Below are 11168 nucleotides of genomic sequence, written 5' to 3' on the forward strand. Positions count from 1 at the left end.
AAGGAGAAAGGGAGGTGGAAGAGGACGAGCGTCCTGCAGGGCACTCGGCTGTAATCGAACCGTAAATAAGACATGGCTCATGCGGGATGCTTGTGCAAGCAAGCGTGGGTTTGTGTGTGTTCGTGTGTTCGTGTGTGTGTGTGTGTGTGTGTGTGTGTGTGTGTGTGTGTGTGTGTGTGTGCGTGTGCGTGCTGGAGAGAGAGAACGAGAGAGAGAGGCCATTTCAATGGAGTGTGCGGCGGGGCAACGAGGAGGGGGTGGGGGCAAAGGGGCTGAGCTGGAATCTGCCATGTGGATGAGAAAGACAAAAGGACAAATGCAAGAGATGAGAAGGCGAAGTCGAGAAAGGAGGGTTGGGGGGGGGAACTCGGCCTCCCACGTCAACTAACTTGACGCTCCTCACTGGCCCCGGGGATGCTGACGGCACACTTTTGTTGATTCATCAGCCCCTCTTCAACTAGTTAGCCCTTCTCCCCACCCCACCCCCATCTTTTACAGTCTGCCTCTACTCTGCTTGACCTTGTGCCGTTTGGATTCATTTGATGCTTCTGAAATAGCCCTCTTGTCCTCTGGTTGACCTTGCAGATTTGGACACTTGCTTTCACGTCGGCAGGTCTGCCGATGCATGCAACTAATCCCCATCATTTGCATTTTTGCAGCACTCAAGCCCTGGCGACAGCATAGCCCCTTGTTGATCGCTGGGGTTCCATGTCAGAATCCGACACGATAAATCCGTAAAATTTTGACCGTATATTTTATTTATACGGTCTATATTTGTAAGCTTCATGCATCATATCAATGCAAAATATGCACCGTCCTCACGTTCAGGGTCTGTGTGTATGGCTTTAAAAGGCGGGGCCAGGCCTGGTGAGTGATATGGGAGTCAGTGAATGAGAGTGTTGGGTTGGCTGCTGAGGCCCCCGGCGGGGGTTGTTTGAATGTGCTTCTTATGTATTTATTTGGTTTCAGTTTGAAATCCCTCTTACGGGGTCTGTGTTTGCGTGGCTTTCTTTTGGGTACTCTGGCTCCTTCCACATGACAAAACCATGCAAGGTTTCGTGAATTGAAGACACAAAATTGTCCCACGGTCACTTTCTTGTCCTTGCGTGCCCGGCCATTAGCTTACAAGCTCTCGGCCAAAGTCACATGGGTTGGCTTCCAAGCAGTCCCGTTAGCTCATGGGAGTATTCTTACTTTCGGGCGCGGGAGGTTGTCATTGAATTTCAAATGTGTTGCTCCTGCAGCGTCTCCCGGGACACTTAAGATTTGCAAAGGATGACTCCGGAAAGTAATAAATTAGCGTTGGCTGCTGATGTTAGAGACTACATGAGCCGAAGCACTTGAGATTGTAAACACTGGTTTGGATGAAGTGATAAAAGATGAACACAGAGATCGCTCCGTGATAAGTTGGGAGTCGAGAGGGCGAATGATGCTTGCGCCTCCGCCGCATTAGCATTTCTGTCTCCGACTGTGACGGAGGACACAGTCCAATTGCCGGTTATGGTTTGACAAATTGGCGAGAACAAGCCTTGAATCGAACGCATATGTTGCTTGTTGGGTGAATCCATGACAGGCTCGCTCTGGTTTGTCGACTGAGGGGTCCTTGTTGCAGAAGATGCACACCAAGTTCCCCGCCCGGCTGATTCGTCTACTTTGCTTCCCTGAGGCGAAGGAGTCCCATCAGAGCTTCAAAATCATCCACTCTTCACAAATCCTTGAAAAAAAAAATCTTACAGGAAACTGTTCAAGCCACACTTACACTTTGTGTGTGTTTTTCAAATGCGTTCTGCCGTCCTGTCTTTCGTAGCGTGGTGGTGTGCGTCAGCAAGATTTCTTGACCTTGTCGTGTCAAGGTCATGTCTGATTGACATGTCACCCTCGTTAACGCCCCGTGACACTCCGCAGAAAATAAGATCATGTTACGGTGAGGTGAATTAGGCTTCCTCAAAAATCTCTTGGCTGGCGATCGCGCGGAAGTGAAAGGAAGCCGCGCTCGCTAGCAGTCAGGATGTGATGCGCTCACAAACACCTCGAAGGACATCGGCTCAGATTTCCTTTCCAAGCAATTACGAGAAATCGGATCAATTAGGCCACCGGCCTTAGATTTTCTTTTGTCTTGACTGTGCAGTCAGCTTCGTACCTATTGGGACATGGACACAATTGTGTTGTTGGGCTCTAAACATGAGAACAAACAATATGTGCTTCATTTGCAGACTTTCAGCTTCAATTTTAATTTCCTCCAGCAATTCTAGCAGTTTGTATATGCGTCGGATGTGTTTTTTTTAAGGGACCAAAAGTAACAAATTGCCTAAAGAAAATTTTCTGGTTGCTTTCAGGGCGGTTGTCCATCTGCACTGTGAAGCGCCGCCCAATGTGTTCTGAAGCGTTTGGCTGATTATGAGCAGGTAGGCACGGAATTGCATTTTTCATGTGATTCCATTGAAATGTTTCAGGCTTTATGGAAGGAACATTGGCCAGCATTTTATGTACTTCGCATTGCAACAATCCACATGTGGCCGAAATGCATTTTCCAGCTTGACTGCAACACCTCCCCCCCCAAAAAAAGACGGTCCTTAATGACACCTAAGTTGCGTAAGTCCTCCGATTCATCGTGTAATAAAGAGCTCAGGCACAGATAAAGTCAGCCTTCCTGCAACCTGTCATGTTTAGTAGGCTTTGCAATTTCTTCTCTATTATGAAACCTCCTCTGACTTAAAGGTCCTCCAACGCCGTGTTGTTTCGTAAAGAGCATTGCTGTGACATCCACGTCTCCCAGTGGAAATACTGCCTGTGCCCCCCCCTCCCTCACCCCCCTGCAGTTTATTTGTTTATTGCTGCCTAGCGAGTCCATACAAAAACTTTTCACACATCGTAAATTAAACTTTACAAGATTTCTTGGCGTGCGTGAGCTTTTGCCGTTGACTCATGACACATTCGCGTCGAAGTGTCTGCACTAACGTGGCACTCTCTAATTCAAATACTTGTGTCCAAACGTCACCTTCAGTTGCTTTGATGGACCGTGGACTGTCTCGCCGTTGAACGACTGGACCGCTTTGCCCTCACATTTCTCCTCCGCGCCCCTGTCACTGCAACAGTAGCGGGGTTGGTACAAAAAAAAAATCACCATTTATTCCCAAAAAAAAAAAAAGTACAAATCTAAAAAAAAAAAAAAAAAATTGAATTCAGATTTTTTTTTTCATCAAAATGAATTGTCTTAATGGGTTTATTGTTTTAAATAAATGGATTTCAATTTGACATTCCATATACGTACTCACCCGTACAAGCATTGGCAGCTTTGCACATGATGGCTTGATGTTATCAAAGTGTGTAGAATAACACAGGTTTTCAAAAATCTGAAGCGCCTGAGTCGTATTTCGGCAATGCGGGAGATTCATGCAAGGAGCCCGTTCGCATAACTACGCTAAAACACACAAAAAGAATTCCACAGAAAGAAGCTTGGTTCGTCTCTGTACTATTCTGACGTCAGGCCGCTCGTGCTTTTTTTTTTAATTTTTTTTTTTTAACCTGAGAATCTTTTTCTGAGTTTTACGTGAATAAAATCATTTTTATTGGGCTTGATTTAAATCAGGATTTTTTTTTTCCCCTTAAGTGCTCCCATTTCTGGGTGCAGAACGCTCGGATCCGAATGATCATTCACCCGTCCATCTAAATCAGACATTACCTAAAAACTCGCTCAGATCAAGAAGACTGAGTGATTAGCGAGTAAGCACATGGGTGCCATTTTTTATTTTTGCCTTTTAAATGTAACGCAGACATGTTTGGAGTACAGTTTGGCGCTTCTGGAGAAAATACCACAGCAGATGAATAATTGAATTGTTTAATCACATTGCCCGGGGCTTTGCGTCCGTTGCTCTTACAATCTCAATTTTCTCTCCTCTCGTTCGCTTGCAGCAGAACGGACAGACTTTCGTGATTTATGATGCCAATGTTTGATTGCTCAATGGCAGAGATGAACGCTGTTATTGTTATTTGGCCGATCAGCTGTGTAGCACGTGTGCGCTTGTCGTCCTTTTCTAAATGCGGGCCTGATCTTTACTCGGGCAGTACCTTTTTTATGGCAGCCGTCTCATACGGGATGATTAAAACACAGTTTCCAATATGACGTACCGAGCATTATGCAGCAGGACATTTTGAAGGCCGGTGCGAGGCCAACCCATTCTGGAACCTGCGATGCAAAAGCAGAAAAGCATCTGAGCCCCCGCCCCCAAACGAGCAAGCACGAAAAGATGAACGCTTGAACAGAACCCATCTCTGCGGGGGCGACCGTCTGCTTCACAGAACGAAAACAGGTTTCAGGACTGGAGTGACTGCGCGAGCCACGAGACCAAATGCGCAACAACAGCCGTACAACAACAACAACAACAGTTGTGGCCCCGAAAGGGAGTGCCGTGATGTTTTTGTGGTTGCATCGCCCCGCTTTCCGCCCCACCATTTAACTGAGCCCAAAGCACACTCCGACTTTGTGTCTGTCAAGAAGTTCTGGCTGGCTTGTGGCCTTACGGCAGCAAATGAGGTCTCTGCCTGTGTCGGGAGGTAGTTTGACAAATAACAGAAGCTGATCCAAATGAATTGTTCTGCTCTACTCTCTGCTATGCTGTGGTTTGTTTTCATACTTCCTCTACCAGACTAGTTATTACCTTCCACTTGCAAAGTATTCCAAAAACAAAAGTTTAGGTAGGTCGCAGGAAAAAAAAAATAAAACACTACGATGCACTACACAAACAGAATCAGTATCAACACTATTCCACGCGCCGTGCATGTTTTTGTGGAAATCGTGCGTTAATTTTGAGCTGCAAATTGTTTGCCCCCACCCAAGACGAGGTTAGTCATGAAATAACTTTTACAGATGACGTGACCAAAGTGAACGGAAAGATTACCGCTGACATGAAGTTAAGCTAAGAGTTATCTGCATCAATTTGTTTGACTGCTTTTTTTTCCACTGTGACCAGCTGTGCACCATATGTCGGAAATCACAATCGGAAGGAAGCAAGCAACCGTGTGAGACCAGGTGCGGGAAGCGATGCCATTCCAATGCCCAACATCGACTTCCCAAACTTGACATTTGAAGTCACCTCGCAGTCGCCATGGAGAATCTGGAAATCAGGCTGCCATTTTCTCTCTCTGCTCGACAATGTTTGCTTTGCTTAATCCGAGCAAGCGGTGCCAACGCTGCGGAGGGCTCATGAATAGCATCGGTTTTGTGGTGCGATAACCCTTTAGGCAATGGGGATTTGAACACGAGCGGCGGAGCAACACATGTAGGCAAATGATATCATACCCACAGGCGTGTGTTGTTTATCCTCTGCGAAGAGCGGCTCATCTTACTGCAGCCTCATAAGGTCCTCTGCCCGTCTCCACGCATGGTCTATCCATGTGTCTGCATTCTACTGGCTCATCTGGCCAAGTTGCGCACCCCAGGAGGAGCAGCACAATATCCATTGAACTGTAGCAACAAAAAAAAAAAAGTTGCACTATACATTTAATTGTCTTATTTTTTTTTTTAATCAAATACACTATTATAGAGTGCTGTTTTACTGATTAAAAAAAAAAGATAACACATTTATTTTGTGGTGGGGGTTGAAACTAATAGTTATTTCTCTATCCATTTAAACATCACATCTGTTTTAAAGCCTTTCAAGGTTGTCCCATATTTTAGTCATGTTTAACCTCGTGAGAATAAGCGGTTCAGAAACTGGAACGGATGGATTAACAGACCTCGGCTATACTTTACGGATGTATGAGTAGGTGCTTCTGCACTGGCGTGTTCTCTGGGGGCTTCCATCTTGCTAGATTCCAGACTTATCCAAACAGACTTGCGCTCACCTGTCTTCCATTCTTGCCATTAAAACAACAACAACAAAAAAGGAGTTCCTCTTTAATCTGATGGATTATGTTTCACTGAAATTTGCAGCGGTGTCACTCTGTCCTGCCGTTTTTGCAGTTACTCCAATTGCCTCAAGGACGTGCTTCATTGTTTGTCCATGTGTCACAAGCGATATCACACACACGCCTCAGTGGACTCGGAAAGCACTTGAACCAACGAGGCAATTAGCATCGCATGGTGGAATTTTCAATACAGAGTACAGGAATGACATTTTATTAGCCTAGCATCACTATTGCCCAAAGGCATTTTTGCAGGTTTTGGAAAAGCAAGGGGGAAAAAAAAAAAAAACCCACAAGAAATTGAAAATTCCAAATGCGCAATATTTAGCGAGCATCGTCGTCTCTTCTGCCCACGCGGGTCATTTCGGAGACACACATATGACAAACTGAGGTCGCATTGAATTTGTAATGTGAACGCTTACACAAAACAATTGGATTTCACCCAAAAATCCACATTGACCTGCAGCGTGAACCTCGCCCTAGTAGTTGAGTTTGGTTTTTGTTTGGTCAGAAACAGGTGCTCGGGGTGAAAACAACCCGATGTTCTGCTGATTACCAAAGAATGGAAAAAAGCTAGAAACCATTTTCTGGTGTAAGAAATGTGTACTCTTTCTTATACTTGATTTGATTCTTATACACAATAGTTTGTGGGTCTTGAAAGATGAGTCAAAATCAGGGGTGTCCAAACTTTTTTGGGGTTTGAGGGCCGCATATGGAAAAATGGAAGGATGAAAGGGCCACTTTTCAATTCCACAACTTTTATATATTGAGTGTATTGTCTAGTCATCAGCTTTCTTTTAAAGGTGTCTGGGAAAATAGTTGGGTTTTGGGGGCGGCCAACAGCCTTGGCTTTGAAAAACGACTTGCAGTGAAAGAGTCAAAAGGCCCAACGGAATTGTGACGTCGTCTCGATAGGCACGGCTCGATATGGAGGTGTTGGCGCAGGCGCGTGAACTCTGGGTAACTTTTCTCTTTGAAGCCACAGACTAATCCAGCCTCTTTTCTGAATGGCTCGGGCTCCCATTCATTTCAAAATCATGTCTGAGTGAGGCAAAACACTCGACAATAATCTTCTCTCCGCAGCCCGCAACTCTAATATCATGCTGCAAATTATCCACAAACACGCACTTAGGCTGAGTGAACAAGGGGAGGCTTTCTGCGCTTTTTTGAATGACTATCTGAGGCTGAATGGTTAAGTGCATCCTCTGTCTCTGTGAGGTCGACAGCCCGGCGAGGATTAGGCGGAAGAACACGAACTGAACGAGAAGGGAAGAAAAGCGGGAGAAAAAGGGCCCTCGGCTCAGGAAAAGCCCGTGTGCAATTGTTGCCGTCGGGGAAACGACTCGCGATGATATTGCAGCCAATGGCCGTGCAAAATATCTTTAGGCGTAAATCACTCATGAGATCTAAATAATTCTCCTAAGCACATCCTTTTGTGAATGTATAATTTTTAATGTTTTTTTTTTTTTTCCTGCTGCTGCTTGGATCATTTTTCCACTGCTCCCCTCTTGATCCCCTCTGACAGTGCACATCTATTTTTGTAGATGTGTTTGTACATTATTCATGACCAGGCAGTGCCGTTGGCGCACCCCATGGGTGACCACCAAGCGCAGGTTACAATCTTACCTACTTGCTTTTTCTCCCCGTTTGCTGAGAGCAAAAAGATCTGTTGTAGTGCCCATAAAGCACCAAAAAAAAAAAAAAAAGGACTCTACAGCACTTTGTATTTTACAAAAATATCCAGGAATAACTAAGTCCGGGGCAGATATTAGCTTTTCTAAAATGAGCAAAAATCTTTTTTTTTTTTTCATATTTTTGCCATTTAAATAAGAAGACAAAAAGGACAAAGTAAATTACGTTCAAACATTCCTCCCTAAAGAATCTGCAAAAAAAAATCTGATGCGTTTTCGCTCTTTGTTGTGAAGTTAAAGAAATACTAAAGGACTTCATCTTAAAGAAAAAGAAAAATCCATATCGGTCGGGCCCGAGTCACGGCAGGCGATCGTCATCTCAGCTCCCTGCTCATTTACTCCATTTCTCGATTCCATATGGAATGCCAAAGCGCATAATGAAAGATGCGTGCTTAGGTCCTCATCGCTCAGGACATACGCAATTGGAATAACAAGCTACTGTTTTACTCATCTGAAAAGACACTCTGGATTAATCATGGACAATTTTTTTATTTTTTATTAATTTTTTTAACAAGAGCTAAAAGATGTGAACCTGACAGCGGATTGAATGACCAAATCGTCACACTCGACAATATTTAGCAATGGAACGAATTTTGAAGTTACTTTTGACCCGTGAGTTTCAAAAGAGAAGTTGGGGGTCTTCCCTTTCTGAATGTTTGATGATGTCTTTTCACGTTTGAACTCTCTGTTGCTTTCACATTGTCTTACTGTATCAAAATGGCCAAAAATGGCCATCAACGCAAGCCCCGCGGCGGTCCTGGGACAGCGGGATGCGCGAAATGTTTGACTTTGTGTTGTGGCAGTCATGTTGTGGCTGAAATAGCGCAGGTTGGGTGATAGTGATTTATTTCCATCGCCGTTGTACAAATCATCAGACCATCTGCCTGCGGCAGCAGAGGCCAAGACCAACCACTTAGTGCTTGGCAGGTTAAACAAGGTGCCATGATTCAAACTTGCGTGAACAGGAAACCGTCTTTGTTCCTGGTGAGCACGAAGGTTAAACCCACTCGGAATGCAAATTTAAACGCAGACTGTCTTTTTTTATTTTTTATTTTTTTTCTATGTTGGATTCAACCCGAGGAGCTCATTTTTCGGTTGTTTATAGATGGTACCAGTGCAGGAAGAGCGAGGGCTAAGCCCTTCGGGTTACAAAGGATGTTGGCTAATTGAGCACACCTGCCGTTTTGTATAAAACATTGAACCGCAACACATTTCGGTTTCTAACCCATACGAATTAACGGTTCAATTCAAACTCCGTTGACGTAAACACAGCACAACTTTTGAGTAGAAGAGACAGATTGGGCAGTGAAGCGATTATGAGGGACAGGAATGCCAACACGTCGGCATAAACAAAGTACGTGTCATGGTAGTTCGTAAAAAGTGCGTAGGTATCACGTGAAGGGAGGACTATCTGTAATTAGAAGCATTTTGCCGTCAAACTTCCTTTTTTTTTTTGGTTTAGTTTTTGTGTTTGAGGTGTCACGAAAGCAAAACATATTATCCTCAAAATCTCTGTTCCACTAGAGATGTTTCGTTTTCTCCGCTTTTTGTTCTGAAACCGGTGTTTTGGGTGAAACCAAAAACATGCTCCACTAGCAGCAGCTAGAAGAAGTGCTTTTACTTTCATTTGGTTGTTTTAGAGCTTATATTGTCACGGCACACAAAGTGTAGGTCTTGAAAGATCAGTGATTCATTTTGTAGGTTTTTTTTTGTTTGTTTTAAATCACTATTAGTATAATCCTGACCGATTATCCTGTGGTATAATTTGCTGAGATTTTTTTTCTGACTGTTTTTGTGGTGGACATCCCAAGATTGTTAAGGAGTACCATGTGTTGTATTCGTGCGTGTATCTTTGACCCCCCCCTCCCCCCCAAACCATTTGTTTTCTTTCTTTCATTTCCGCTATTTATTTATTTTTTTATTTGTGTGTTCGTGCGCCCTTTCATCAATCCATATGCCGTAGCCCAAGGTGACCAAGCTGACTCACAATGTATGTGATGGGAGCAATCAAATGCCAGTGACCTCATAATGTAGCCGCTCTGTTTCCTTCTCTAATGAGTGCTTGTGACTCATAATCTATACGGTGTACTCAAGCCGCAGGGTTAATCAAGGCTCAACGTCAATGTTGCTTTTCCGCCTGTCCAGCTGTGCAAATGGCTCTGAAATCAACTCGCCTCGACAAATATGCCTGATACATGTCAAGATTTTTATTTGGGGAGCAGATTTATTTTGAAGTTGGACACCCCACTTGTGACGATAAATATCACCATTGTATGTTCTTACAGCTCTTCCAATATGTGGTCCCATGACACGAGTAACGTCGTCTCTGGCCGCAACACTCTCTGGTCACTATGGTAACGCTTCAACGTGCCTTCAAAATAAGATACATGGCCAAGTCAAAGTGCATGAAAAATACGACTCACCACAATACTGAATCAGTGGGAGCCCTGAGCTTGTTTTTCCGCAACCAGGCGGTCCCATCTCGGGGTAATAGGAGACAATGACACCCGAAGTGTGCGGCTGACGTCCACTCGACTTCGTCGTTTTGTTTTGGTCGCCGTCGCTGCAGAAAGCCCCGCTTCACACAGGTCGGATGTCGGAAATAGCAACAGCGTTTTTTTAGTGTTGTTGTGGCGATCTCAGGGTATTCGGCCATGACTTTAATCCAGAACACCGGCGGAGTTGTTATCTCGAACATACTTTTAAGGCCGCCGTCATTTGCGATCTCCAGCAGTTTTTTACTCATTTTGTGAGCTCCTGCGTTTCGTTTTAGCGTAACCTATCACGTGACCGAGAGGCGCGCCTTGACGAGTGACATAGACGGATGTAACAGAGAATCGGGTCATTTTTCAAAACAAAATTTCACCTTCCGAAATAAATAAAACGCAATTGTTATCAGTTATTTATTCGTCCGCAGACCGGGGGTTGGGGACCACTGGTATAAAGTGCTTGAGGACGGGGGTGGCGGGTAGATGCAATGTCTCGAGTGACTCCAGTTTCTACTCTGACTTGACATTTGACTCACATGAAGCCATCAGGAAAGCCTATCGTTGAACCCCACTGGATGGCATGTCCGGATGTACGCGAGCGCATTCTTTACAGCCCGACTCGTGTCACATTCGATTATATTGTCGAGACGTGACGGAGGGAATTATTTATGTCACTGCTTCGCCTGCGGCAATGCACAATTAACCTTTGCTCTCTCGTTCGTATTACAGTACACCTCCAGGTGTGATTCTGTGTTCCTTTCAAGAGCAAATGTTGTGTGATTACAATCGTGACGGTTGTTTAATTGGTCTTCTGTTAGCGGTGTGGGTTCGTGACAAATTCAGGTTAGGTCTCCGCCATAGGAACACGACTCGGCCGTAAGTCGAGGACGGTGTACATCTTGGCTGCTGCGCGCTGCCGTTTTTTCAGTGAGAAATTGTGAATGATCTTTATGTTGGAGTTATTGTTTTTGCAATTCAACTTCATTGCTGCTGCTGCTACTGCTGCATTTTCTTTAATGCTCACCGCCAAACTGAAACTGAATCCTGTGTTGCTCTCAGCGCAGGTTTGGCTGACGTGCTGCTT

This window comes from Hippocampus comes, unplaced genomic scaffold (assembly GCF_001891065.2).
Source record: "Hippocampus comes isolate QL1 unplaced genomic scaffold, H_comes_QL1_v1.1 scaffold313, whole genome shotgun sequence".
NCBI classification, from domain to species: Eukaryota; Metazoa; Chordata; class Actinopteri; order Syngnathiformes; family Syngnathidae; genus Hippocampus; species Hippocampus comes.